Here is a 14,545-nt window from a genome sequence, read left to right on the forward strand (position 1 = left end):
ATGTCATCCCAGGCAGACAGATACTGGATCCCCTTAGAATGACACCAGAAACTTGAAGGCAATCATTTTGTCCTTGTACTGTGGTATTGTTCAGGGCTAGGGTCATACCTGCCTGGGCTACAAGATCAGACATCTCCTCCATGTCTCTTTTCATGTAGTCCAGGGAGGTACGTCTCAGGTCATTCACACCAACATGGACAATGACAGAGTCATATTTGTACTTGTGCAGGGACCTGAGTGCATGCGTTATGTGGCGGATCCTGGCACCCGACAGTAACTTTCTCCTTGTTTAGCCTGGTGAGTGGAACATCAGTGTGCCTGACTATAGAGTCACTTATGACCCCAGAGCTGTTGGACATGCTCCACTTAAAGAAATCCCAATCCCTTTGAGCTACATGCTCTAGGGACCTAAACCTTGTCACCACAATAAACAGAACATGTTGGAGGGATAGATTCCTGTCCTAGAGACTTCCCATACTCTGGAACAAGCTACCTATCTATTTCAAACAGAGCTCCTCATTAGCACGCTTCAAGAAAAATCTTGATGATTGGATGGGAAATGGGAAATTCATCCCGGCGATCACTTCTGTGGCTCTGCTCGACAGGGGCACAGGAAAATAATTTTCTTGGGTGGCGAAAGCCAGGGTACATTTTTTGGCTAGGCTTGTATAGGCCGATAGCCTAGTACCTACTTATGAACCTATGACTAGAGTGTTGGATACGCTGTTATGCCTTATGGGCTGTGGTTGAGTGGCACACTGAGTTTGTGGTCTGTGTGTCATTTGGGTTGTGTTGGGGGTGGAGGTTGCTTGCGTTTCTGCTTTGGAGGTCCCTGTTTCTTGGGCAGATTTTTATTGAGAGCCTCTGCGAATGTAGGTGTGTGTTTTGTGTTTCTATGTGTGTTTTGGTGGTGTAGGTTTTGAGGGACTATGTGATGAACGTGGTGTGTTGCAAGTGTTTACCTTCTCCTCTTGACTGGCTAGTCCAGTCTTGGATGAAGAGAGCTTTGCTTCCAGTTTGGCTATATAAGTGCATCTCTCACAGGTTGTAGTGTTGGATAGTAGGAGGAGAGGGTTGTCTGTGTACATGAGGCAATTGCTGCATTGCCCCAAAAAATTTTTTTCATTAGAAATTGTGGTAGTTGGTAGGTCCGTTTAGCCTTTCTTATATTATAAAGTGTGTGTGTGCTGTTAGGGTGTGGTAACTTGTTTGGACTGTGCGTGTTTTTTTCTAGTTACCTACTTCCCTTTGTACTCTTTCTTTGTATTTTGATTTTTCCTTTACAGGAATGTCTAAAGACACGAAAGTGTCTGGATTCAAGACGTGTGACTCATGCTGTCAGAATATGTCACTGACAGATGGTCACGCTTCTTGTGTCTATTGCTTGAGCGCCCTACACCTGCAGGACTCTTGTTCGGTGTGTCACGCCTTTAGTCCAAGAGTCCTGCAGGAGCATAGGAATAAGCTTATCTTTAGGGGTTTGCTTAAACCTGAAGGATCACCGGCCAAGGCTCAGTCAGTGAAACCTTCCTAGCCATCGAAGCCGCCGGCTCCCAGTTTGGAGCCGTTGTCGGGTGTGGCGTCTGTTTCAACTTCAGTTCCGTCTGGAACTGAAGTACCTATCTCCAAGCCAACTTTGGCTCCGACTGGAGCTGAAGTACCTATCTCCCAGTCGGCACCGACTCTTCTGTCAGAACCATCAGGGAGTCGAAAACGCTCCAGATCACCATCCTTAGAGTCGATGCATTCAGCTCCGGGGTCGCCCTTGTTGCAATTGGAGAGAAGTCATCGATCCCACTCTTCTCAGTCGTATAGACTATCTGACCATGATTTGGAGAGAGTGGTGAGCAGGCTTTTAAAATCGCAGGCCCTGGCTAAATCCTATCCAGCCCCCCTCATCAGGGTTCGGCTCTACCTGTTTTGGCAGTAGTTCCTCATTCGACTCATCCCTTGAGCTCGGAGCCGGAGCATGCTGAGGCTGGGATCGTGGGACCGTTGGCACTGATACCTCCCCTTTCGGTTCCGTCGTCGGCTCCGATCTCTTCCGTAGTGCCGTCCTTGGAGGGATCTGGGCACCGGGACTCCCTCGTTGGCTCCAAGGGGGCGAGTGGCATCGGACCCTTGTCCAACCCCATTCTCCCTCTTGGAGCTTTGGCACAGGTGAGTTCGGCTCCTACATCGGCTTCGGAGCCATCTCTCTCGGTGCCGGAAACGATTCCTGTCTCTTTGGAGCCTTCTCCGATATCGGGAAGAGGCGCCTTCGAGGTCATGAGGAGTGTGCTGGCATCTGAGTCAGCCTCACGGTCAGCCTCATCGCCTCCTCCCCCCATGGTGCCTGCTCCTGCCTCTGCCCCTCCTCCAGACCCCAAGCGTGGGGAACAAGCGCTCCAGGGCACCCCATTGGGTGTATCTTCCTCTTCCGAGGCCTCCCCCATTCATTCAGAGGAGCCCCCTCGAATGAGGAAATGCAAGTGGAAGCATGTTGACTCCCCCTGACACTTCAAATACTGACTTGGAGGATTTGGAAGGGTCCCCGAGATCCCCCTCTGAGGACGTCTCCTTCTCAGACATCCTTGAGATTCTTAGGCAGAGGGGGAACTGGACTACCCTTAACCCTTCCGAGGATGAGTCTGTATTCCTGGACGCCTTTGGATCCCAACCCTCCACCTCCTGGGTGTCTCCGCCTTTCGATCCACTGATGTCTGTGGTGGCTCGAAAGGCGTGGTCAGCTCCAGACACAATGGAACCAACTCCCCGCAGGCCCACAAAATTTATTACTGCCCCACAAGACAAGCAATTTCTGACCAAGGGTGTTCCCGTTGATGCCATGGTGGTAGCAACGGCCACAAAAAAGGAGTTGGCTGAAACGTCTTCATCTGTCCATCCCCCTAATAAGGAATCTAGGACGATGGACAGATATGGGAAGCGGATGCTTTCCTCAGCGACATTCTCCATGAGGTCGCTGAACTATTTGTGCCACTTTACCCACCTTCAAAGGGATCTCCTTAAAAAGCTAGGAGATACCCTTCAAGATCCATCAGCTGTGGGGGCCAAGGCTAAGGTTGCCTTCCAGCTGGCGACTCTTAATTCGGTAGTAAACTCCTCCATGCGGCTCATATCTTATGCAGCCAATGGCGCAAGTAGGGCCACAGGCACAGGCGTGGCTTTGAGGAGGCACACTTGGATGCGGTTATGCAACTTTGCGGAACCCTTCAGGGCGTCTTTCACCAACACCCCTTTTGATGGTTCTGCTCTGTTTGGACCACAGGTGAAGGATACCCTTACCAGGTGTGAACAGGAAGGCAAGACTCTCTCTGCTGTGGGAGTCTGTTTTTCCACTCCTTCAAGACCGTATCCCAAGGGTCAGAAGAGTGGGAAGATGTGGTTCCGGAAACCCCAGGGAACCGTGCCTGACACACGTGGAGAGTTCCCCTCCAGGGACAGAGGAGGGAACAACAATAGACGCTGCCCTAGGGGCAGAGGAGGTCCGCAAAATTAGGGCCAAAGAGAATCTTTCTCTGACAAGCCCTTCCAGCGTCCCTGAAGTGCTGCCCGGCTGTCCACCTTCGGAAGCAGTCGGGGGAAGATTATCGCTGTACCCAAAAGCCTGGCAAAGTATAACACAAGACAAATGGGTACTGTCTATCATATCTGAAGGCTACAAAATCCCTTTCCTTCGCACTCCACACATTCCCAACAAATCCCTTCCAGATGATCCACCCAATCTAAGGGATCAAGCAATCCAAGAAATTTCAAAACTGCTAAGAAAAAGAGCCATCCAGTCAGTCCCAGCAGACCAGCAAGGATCCGGAATTTACTCAAGGTTCTTTTTGGTACCAAAAAAGACAGGGGACTGGAGACCCATTCTGGATCTCAGCAGACTAAACAGGTCTGTTCAAAGAACGAAGTTCCGGATGGTCACGCTACAGTCCATTTTACCCTTTCTGGGTCAGGACAATTGGATGTGCTCCATAGATCTTCAGGACGCGTGCTACCAAATCAAAATGGACAGACGCTCCAGAAGATTCCTCCGCTTCCGGCTGGGAGCCCGTCATTATCAGTTCAGAGCTCTGCCCTTTGATCTCACCACAGCCCCCAGGGTGTTCACCAAATGTTTAGCAGTAGTTACCGCTCACCTGATACGGCAAGGATTCCAGGTGTTTCCATATTTAGACGACTGGCTCCTTACTGCAACCACCAGGCATCACCTGCTGCGAGCCAGAGACTACACCATCTAAACTTGCTCCAAACTAGGCATCACAATAAATTTCGAAAAGTCTGCATTGTCGCCTTGTCAATCTATCACCTTTATAGGCGCAAACTTAAATACAAAGGACATGTCGGCGAGACTTCCAGTAGACAGAGTGTTAGACATTCGACGACATGTGCAGGTCTTATTAGGATGCAAAAAAGATTCAGGCCAGATTCATCCTAAGAACATTGGGTCTCATGGCAGTGGCTGTCATACTAGTCCCCCTTGCACGTTTTCACATGAGGATTCTTCAGTGGATGCTGTTCACACAATAGTCCTTCCAGCAACTTCCAATGTCTCACATGATAATGATCACACAGTCATGCAAAAACCAACTTGTTTGGTGGATGGTTTTCCCATCATTACACCAGGGCAGACCATTTGTTCTTCCTCCTCCAGTAGCTACGGTGACCATGGATACCTCCCTGATCGGGTGGGGGGGGGGGGCATTTTCAGGGCAGAACAGTCCAAGGCACCTGGCAGCCTCACGAGTACCATCTGCATATCAACATCTTGGAGATGAGGGCCGTGCTTTTAGCATTGCAAGCTCTTCAGAATTCTCTTCCCAATGGGACCATTGCAATTCAAACAGACAATATGTCAGTAGTATGGTACATCAACAAGCAGGGCGGAACCAAGTCCTACCCCTTGTGTCGAGAAGCACTCAGACTTTGGCAGTGGGCGATCTCTTCCCAATGGTTTCTGATAGCAGCGCACATCCCTGGGAAGTCCAACGTTATAGCAGACAGGCTGAGCAGAGCAATTCTCATGCCTCACAAGTGGTCTCTCAATCAGACTGTGGCGGACAAAATCTTCCGCAAATGGGGTCAGCCTTGCTGCGACCTTTTTGCCACCCCCTTCAACAGCAAGTGCGGCAATTTCTTCTCTCTCCTCCCTCTTCCCGGACACTTCCCCAGAGACGCTCTAGTTCACCATTGGCCTCGGGGACTTCTTTATGCATTCCCTCCTTTTCCCCTGATTTCCAAACTAATACAGAAAGCTACCACATTGGGATGCAAGATGATTCTCATTGCCCCTTACTGGCCTCGACAAATTTGGTTCCCGTTCCTGCATCATCACTTTCTGGAGCAGCCCTGGACCCACTTCCAGACCTCCTGATCCATCAATCGGGCGGGCTGCACCAATCTCTTCACTCTATCCAGCTCATTGCTTGGTTGCTCCACTTCCGACCTTAGCCATTCTTCCGAACATCTCCCACTCGATGCGTGAAATCATCTTATCCTCGCATAAGTCTACCACTAGAAAAACTTATGCTAGTAAGTGGAAATGTTTTTCCTTATGGGCAGAGACCAGGAATATAGATCCCTTTTCAACCCCTGTGCACCATATTTTAGAATTTCTAGTGGAACTTTTTCGAGCTGGATCCTCTTCTGCCACGATTAAGTTCAGCTAGCTGCAATTTCAAACTTTCATACGGGCCTAGCTGATACAAGCATCATGTCCCATAAGCTTTGTAAAGCCTTTCTTAAAGGGACCACTCTACTCAGGCCCCCAGTAAGAGATCCCCCGCCACCGTGGGATCTGAATTTGATTTTAGCTTCCCTGATACTGCCCCCCTTTGAACCTGCAGCTTCTTGTTCTTTGAAGTTTCTTTCTTGGAAAACCCTTCTTCTGGTTGCAGTTACGTCGGCTAGAAGAGTTTCTGAACTTCAGGCTCTTTGTGTTCGTCCTCCTTACCTAGTTTTTCACAATGATAGAGTTTCTCTTCGGACTAACCCTTCCTTTCTTCCAAAGGTTGCTTCTGATAATAATTTGAATCAGTCCATTGACCTACCAGTGTTTTTTCCAAATTATTCCAACAAAGCAGAATACAAATTACATCAGTTGGACGTTCATAGACAATTACGCTTTTACTTGCATAGAACCAAGCAAATCAGAAAATCAGACCAGTTGTTCCTGTCCTATGCTGAGGGTAAACAAGGTATACCGGTGTCGAAAGTAACCTTATCTATGTGGTTGACATCTGTTATTACATTTATATATCAGTTAAGGAATAAAGAGCTTCTTGCTAAACCAAAAGGTCACTCCACTAGAGCTCTAGCTACTTCAGTGGCCTTTCAGGCAAGATTGCCAATGGAAACTATTTGTGCGGCAGCTACACGGGCCAATCCTCATACCTTCATTTAACATTATAAGCTGGATGTGGCCTCCGGGAGCAGAGCTGATTTTGGTTCCACTGTTCTGAAGAGTCTGTTCCGATGAGCCACCCAGGATTGAGGTGCTAGGGACGCTGTCCCAACCAGCAAGAATGAAGGCGAGATAGACGACTTAACATTAAGAAGTTATGTACCTACCATAACGTTCCATGTTAGTTGTCTTCTTCTCCTCGACTTCTTTCTTGCGTCCCACCCTCCATCCCCCTATCCTAGTAGACCGAGAAGAGTTCCTTATGTTTTTTTTTATCACTGGCTGAGTCTTCTCTGGCTATTACTTCTCAGTATCAGTCTCTCCAGTAGGTTCATGCATCCTACTACAATTTACTGTATTATTATTATTATTATAATTGTTATTATTATGTCTGTAGTTAGGTTTACCAAACAAGATCTGGGTATCTAGTGCCAGGCAACATGGGATATAGGGGGCCCTTGAGCCAGTAAGTAGCTCTCGAACTTGTGAAGATGGCCGAGGATCGGCTCCGAACCCAGCCAGCAAGAAAGAAGGCGAGAATAAGACAACTAACATGGAACGTTATGGTGGGTAAATAACTTCTTAATCTTTTGTGACCTTTTGTGAACATCTGTAATAGCATGTAATAATATCTAGGTTATTCCCAGTTGCATTGTACATCTCTACCAAATCTTACATTAGCAATATCTAGTAACCCGAGTCTGTATGATCACTTCTTGCACCAGTATGTCATAGTTGCTTGATTGGTACACAAGAGTCCACACACAAATAATATTGATCATTTTTCTTCATCTCTTCTCACCACTTCAGAGATTTCGCATCCTGCTACGAGTCAAAGTTTAGTCAGCTCGTTTTTTCTTGATATTGTGTTTGTATTTTCTTAAGAATATTTGCAGTCTAAGTAAAACACACTGTTAGTATCTAATTTGAGTCTTCCGTCATGCATGATTTATTTTTATTACCTGCTGATGTACCACTTGGTATAATTATCATATTCCTTTTAGAGGTGACAAGAAATTTTTTACAGCTGTTTCATTTCCAAAGATAACAGCTTTATTATATGAGATATTTGATGTTAAGAACTCCAGTATTAAGTTTTACACATGAATCAGTGAGAATTTCTACTGTCTGTCATCTGAACCCATAGGAAAAGAAATATGTATGATGTAAGGAAACCCCTCATATTCTGATTTCTTGTACACTGTTTCTTTGAGTCTTCAGGAGCATTTAATAATTTTTACATTCCATTTTGAGAAGACTTCTTCTTTCTGCTTTTTCCCAGTTAGGGGTCACCACAGCAGATCACCTGTCTGCTCATGACTATTGCTGATAAAACAACTGCCATTAATAGGAAAAACATGGTTTCTGAAATGTTAATGAGTTCTCATTGAAGTAAATATTGTGATTATATCGCAGTAGTAGAATTTTTGTCCATAGCTGCATTGACCCTGCTGCGTTTATTCACACCTTGGGGTTGGCAAAAAGTTAAGGCCATTGTGCCTTCTCCAAGGGGATCAATAAGTAAAACAGTCTGATAGGTTGTAATCCTGAAGCTGGTTGGATTTAAGGAATAATAATAGTAGTAATAATAATAAAGATCCATAGGTTATTTCCCTAGGTAAAATTGTACTTCATGGATTTTTGTGGTAGTCTGTACCAAAACATCTTCATGTTTGATAGACCCATCATAGCTTCATTTACTTTCCATTTAAACTATTGAAGATTTCTGTGCCTTTAAACTTTGGCAGGGCATTGTATAGGTTCATAGGCTGATACTAGGCTATCTGCCCTAGGGCATTTATAAGCCTAGCCAGAGTGTGTTTGGCTTTCGCCACCCTTTTAAATTAGTTGACTGTGCCTCTGTATAGTAGGTCACAGAAGATAGACATTTTAAGGTTAGTTTACTGTGCTGCTGTCTAGTCACAGAAGAGATCCCAGGGGTAATCCTACGATCTCCCATCCACTCGTCAAGATTTCTCTTGAAGGGGGTCATTGAGGGGCTCTGCCTAACATGGATTGGGATTTTGTTCCAGAGTGAGGGGAGCCTCTGGGATATGAATCTGTCCCTCCAGCATGTCCTGTTTATTTCTGTGCTGAGGTTTAAGTCCCTGGAGCGTGTAGCTCTAAGGGATTTGGATTTCCTGAGGTGGAGCATGTCCATTAATTTTGGTTTGGACATGGTTTTATACGTCAGGCACAGATCGCCTCTGAGTAGGCGGTAAGCAACTGAGTAGAGCTGGAGATTCTTTAGCCTAACTGCGTAGGGCATCTGAGTCCCTTGATCCTCTTGGTGAGGTACTTTTGGGGTCTTTCCAGTTGCTGCAGGCGTCGGGTAAGGTACATCCCAAATGGGGCATTGTATTCAATTATGGGCCTGATGAGTGATAAGTAGAGGGGCACAATGACCTCTCTTGATCTAGATGTGAACCCTTTCGTGATAAGGTGGGCTATGTAGAAGGTCTTTCTAACCACTTTGGCAACGTGATTGTCAAAGGAGAGATTGCTATCTACTTGGGTCCCCAAATCCCTAATTACTTCTTCCATACTTAATGGATTACCAGCTATGTGGTAATTTGTGGGCACTTTGTTTTTCCCAAAGGGGATGACTGTGCACTTTTTGGCATTTAGCTTTAGGCCATGGCTCTGGCACCAGTCATCCATCTCTGTGAGATCCTTTTGGAGGATGCTTGTGTCAGTCGGCAAGTTGATTATGGCACCCAGTTTGCAGTCATCTGCGAACTTGGTCAGCCATAGTCCTCCCGTGTTAGCCTGTACCTCAGAGAAATATATACCGAACAAGAGAGGTCCCAGGACTGAGCCTTGTGGGACGCCACTTGTAACTAGTTTAAAGTCTGACATGGCACCTGCAATTCTGACCATGTGGGTTCTATCTCTGAGCCAGTTTGCAACCCATCTTGTGACATAGGGGTTGATATTTAAGCTGGTGAGCTTATTTATGATGCCCGAGTGGGGTATTGTGTCAAAGGCTTTTGCGAGGTCCAGGTAGGCTGTGTGGACTACCTTCCCTTCATCTATGGCCTTGGTGACTGTTTCAAAGAAGTCGACCAGGTTCAAGAGGCAAGATCTGCCCTTAAAGGCGAATTGGGTAGGATCCAGTGTTTGGAGGTTCCCAATGTCTTTGTTTATGAGTTCCATGATGATACGCTCATAGCTTTGCAGACCAGGCTAGTCAGGCTTATAGGGCGATGGTTTCCGGGGTCCGTTGTGGCACCACCTTTGTGGAGTGGGACCACTGTTGCTGTCTGTCATTCCTTGGGTACATATCCTGTAGTAAGGCTGAGATTGAACAGTGACTTTATGTGGGGGTTCAGTTCTTCGTGGAGCTCGTGTAAGATGCAGCCCGGGACACCGTCCGGTCCCATTGATGCTGTGTTTTTTGCTTTGGAGAGGGCAGCTCTCACCTGTGCATCTGTGATGTCAGGGAGGCTACACTCTGTTGGGATAGACATTTGCTCTTTTGGGGGGGAAGGGGGGGGTGTTTGCACTGAACTTGTCTGCCAGGATGTTGGCAATGTCTGTGGGCTCAGTGTATTTTTTGTCGTTTTGCACTAACTCAGAGCATATGTGGGAGTTGCCACCCAGGTTTCTGACATAACTAAAGAAGGCCTTGTGATTATCTTTAGCGTCTTGTGCAATTTTTCTTTCGAAGCTGGCCTTAGATGATTTTATGAGGGATCGTAGTTTCTTGCTAGTACTGATCAGAGATGCCTTCCCTTTTTGGGATTTTGCTCTGTCATGTAGTAGCTTCCTCCTTCTGTTGTATAGCTTATTTATGGCTGGGGTCCACCAGACAGGTCTCCTGCCTTTGGAGGAGTGAGTCTTGGTTTTATTTGGGATAGCACGATCCATGCATTTTTGTAGGTGTCCATAGAATGCGTTTGTAAAGGATTCTGCGGTTTGGGCCGTATTTTCCACTGGCCCGGGGGCTTTGAAGGATTCCACATCGGTTTTGAGAAGTGTGAAGTTTCTTTTGTTAAGTTCTTCACCGTGGTTTCCTTGGCTGGGGGTGGGGATGGGATATGGATGTCCAGTGAGATTAATTTATGGTCAGATCTTACCAATGAGGGGTATACCTCTGGTATGGAACATAAGAGTCCCCATGTTGGTGATGATCAGGTCCAGTATGTTTTCCCCTCTTGTGGGAGTGGTGACCAGTTGTTCCATAGCGTTTCAGTTTATAAACTCTAGGAACCATTGGGCGAGGGTGTTGGGGCTTGAGTAGTGCTCCCAGTCTATTTGGGTAGTTGAAGTCACCCAATATGATGGTGTTTGGAGAGACCTTCATATTCTCCAGTGTTCTCAGGAAAGCTGAGTGGGGTTCCTGAGTTTAGGAGGGTGGTCTGTAGCAGGCTACAAACTGAAAGGCAGTTTTGCCCACTGTTAGTTGCACATGGATGGTCTCCGATGCTTCGTGCAGTGCTACTAACCTGGAGATGTGGGTATCTTTGATGAATATGGATACTCCCCCTCCTTTTGTGGTTCGGTCTGAGTTTTGGGGCCGAAAAGCATGGTATGAGGTATAACCTGGTAGTGCTGGGGTGCTCTCGGGAGCCTTGAACCAGGTTTCTGTTACTGCACAGATATCGATATTCTCCATACTGAGGAGAGCCTTGAGTGTGTGCATCTTGAGGTTTAGACTTCTGGCGTTGAGCAGCATTACCCTTAGTTTCTTTTTCCTTCTGTTGCCTATGGAGGTGGGTTTGTCTTTTTGAGCCTTGCCTAAAAAGGCACTATGGGGGTGGCAAGAGCCTTAGCCAATATTCAAAAGCCCAGGGGTGACAGGTGCAAGCCATCCCTAGCGAAGCAACCTGGCTTGTCAAGCATGTTATCCCAGGCTGACAGACACTGGATCCCCTTTGAATGACACCAGTACTTTAGCCAATTGTTAAAATTTATCATTTTGTCATTATACTGTGGCATTATTCTTGGTGAGGGTAAGATGCTACTCAAGGTCAGGGTCATACCGGCCTGGGCTACATGATCAGAAAGCTCCTCTATGTCTCTTTTTCATGTAGTCCAGGGAGGTATGTCTCAGGTCATTCACACCAGCATGGACAATGACCGAGTCATATTTGTACTTGCTTTGGAGTGACCTGAGTGCTTGTGTTATGTGGCAGATCCTGGCACCTGACAGGCAGCTTACACTGACCTTCTCCTTGTTTAGCCTGGTGAGTGGGATGTCAGTGTGTCTGACAATAGAGTCACCTATTACAAGTGTATTAGGTGTGTTGTTTAGCCTTAAGGGCTGTGACTGTGTGGCACACTGATTTTGTGAACTATGTGATACGTGGGTATTGTTGTGGAGTAGCGATTGCTTGGATGTCTGCTTTGAAGGTCTCTTCTGCTTGGGCAGATTTTTATTTAGAGCCTCTGAGTATGTTTTTGTGTGTTTGTGTTTGGTTTGCTGTTGCGATAGGTCTATGTGAGACTGGATTTGTGGTGTGTGTAGTTACCTTCTCCTCCTGACTGACTGCACCAGTACTTGGTTGAGAGAGCTCAGCCTCCAGTTTGGCTATATAGTTGCATCTCTCACATATATTTGAGCTTGTTGGGAGGAGGAGAGGGTGGTCTGTGTACATAAGGCAGTTGTAACATTGCCTCAAGATTCCCAGATTCACCAGCTGGACTGGAGAGTAAACTCGAAACTGACTTTTGGACATGCCAGAATAGTATAAGGAACTACTTTTTGACTGATCAAAAAGGACCAATAGGGAACCAAGTACTTAAAGGGAGTATAAGAGGGTGTAGTGCTTTAGTTTATTAGTGCTTATTTATAAGATTACTTATACGAGCAACTGCATGGCTTTAGAATGAAAATAGAGTGCTTACTTTGAGATTTAGAACAGTTCTAAGGGAAAAAGTGAAGAGCAGACTTTGTAGAGCCAGGAATACTTTAAACCTGTTTAAGCGGCGCTGCCCGATGCTGCACTATGTGCAAAATCATGCAAAACCGCACAAATGCGGGTTTTAAAGCAGGGAAACTGAAAGAGATAGGAATTGACCCAAAACGGCCAATAAGCTACTAGTTTCAGGGCTGAGACCACTCCTCCAGGGACAGATAGGCTGTTCAAAGCTCCCCACTCTCACTGGTGAACAGAGAAGCTTCCTCCTATCCAAGTAAGGATATGGGCAACACAGGAAACTATACCACAGTCCGGAATTCAGTAAAACCTGAAATCTGGAATAATCTAGTTCAGCAAAGGTGGGAAAAGAGAACATTTTTTTTTTTTTTTTTTTCAGGAAACAGCAGAAAAACACACAGAAACCACTGTAAATGCTATAAACAGGCTAGCACACTTTAGTGTGTAGCCTACAATAGTTATACAATACAAAAACAACTTAAATTGATGTAAAACAAGTGTAAAAACTGTAAAAAGCAGAAGGCAAATGCAATTTAAAATGGTATAACATGGCATTAGACTAGCATTGCATTCCAAGTAAGGTATGGGAACACAGAAACTTGTAACACAGCCCTGGATTCAGCAATAACATGAAAACTGGACTATACTAGTTCAGAAAGGTGAGAAACAAATATATATATATATATATATATATATATATATATATATATATATATATATATATTTTTTTTTTTTTTCCAGAAAATAGAGCAGATACAATCAAAACAATACTTTACCCAATTAACCAGTTAAAAAGCTTAAAACTGAGCCCTGTTCCAGCAGTCTTCAATCAGACAAGTTCTAACTGCACAGTCCTGCCACTAGGGTACAGAGAAACCTTCTCCAAAAAAGACTGCCTGTATCAGTGCACAAGTTATACAAACAAAGCTAGATCCAGCCATCCTGAATCTAGTCTATGCTACAGCAAACAAGGCGTACCGATTTCAGAAAGAAACAGTTCAAGTAAGCATGCGCATCAGACTAGCATTGCATGTCTGTGGTACCTAGGTTGGTCCAGAGTTAGGGAGTGGTTCACTAGCTGGATTCCTTCTACAGTTTTGTCGTCTGTTATTAGTAGCAGGTGCTTTGATGTATTACTTTTGCAAACCTTATTCCCTTTTCGTGTTTACAGTGGCAGATTTTTTCACTTCAATTGGTCTGTTATTTGTTGCAGAATCAGTTTATGCACCTGTTAGCATGGGAAAACTTTTTCAGGAGTTTGTTGCCAACAGCTTGCTGGCACTTCCTTGCACTGTCTAAAGCAGAAGCCAAACTGTGCATTATTCCTTTCCCCTTAGCCTGATTCCCCAGTGTGCTCCTCTGCTTCTCAGATCAATTGACTGATTTCTGTTGTGCAGAATTGGTTGTTAAGAGTTTTTGATGCTGAGCTTTATTTATGCATTATATTTTTAATGGGAATTTCATGGTCAGATGAAGTCCTGGCTTAATCCAAAGGACTCGCCTAACTTTGTTTTAATTCCAACAATAAAAGTATCTTAAAGGACAGGGAGCTCAAAGAATCTCCCTGCATGTTTTTTTGCCTTATTTCGTCTTGAGTGCAGTAAACCACTTCGATAGGCTACACGTTTCCTGTCTGAGCCATTTATTGTTTTCACGTGGAGGTATTTTTGGGAGTAGTGACATTTGTATATTTCATGCTGCTGTTTAAGATCTGTCGTTTTGTCTGGCCGTGATTAAAAACTTACCATTTCTTCTTTTTTTTTTTTTTTTCATAGTGTGTGTAAACAATGTTGCCATCTTTACCTTTTTGTTAACTGCTACCTGCTGCTTTACTTTCTGGCCTTTGTCAGAGAGCAGACAGGCATAACTGTCAAGTCAAATTTCACTTTTCATGAGAAAATCAATGAAATAATTTGCTCTCTTTTCATGCCATGCCTAATCGTACAGCAGCTCATCTGCTGATTAATCCTGCATTGCTGGTTTCAGATGGAAACCCTTTATTAGGGCTAACTTGATATCCCAAGTTTGTAAGTTTGTTTTGTTTTTGTAAGTGCTAGTTTAAAATTGTACAACTTTTGGAGAAGCCATCCCAACCATCTTTAATGCAGGTGAGCCAGGTTTATGAATGGACTACGGCATAAAGTTATTGGCTGTAGAAAGGAATTAGAGAGAGTATGCAGTCAGTGTAATTTTCCTTGGTTCAGGTCTATGTACTAGCTTGTTGACCCATGGAGGTGCCAGATGCACTTAAATGAGCTTTATT

General features: G+C 45.2%; 1 protein-coding gene across 2 annotated transcripts in view; it reads left to right on the top strand.

Moving 5' to 3' along the window:
- Positions 1–14,545, top strand: part of CEP152 (centrosomal protein 152) — a 2,961,597-nt gene that overhangs the window by 1,304,415 nt on the left and 1,642,637 nt on the right. The window lies entirely within an intron of this gene.

The sequence above is a fragment of the Protopterus annectens genome, chromosome 7.part0 (assembly GCF_019279795.1).
Source record: "Protopterus annectens isolate FY-2018-M chromosome 7.part0, PAN1.0, whole genome shotgun sequence".
Lineage (NCBI taxonomy): Eukaryota > Metazoa > Chordata > Ceratodontiformes > Protopteridae > Protopterus > Protopterus annectens.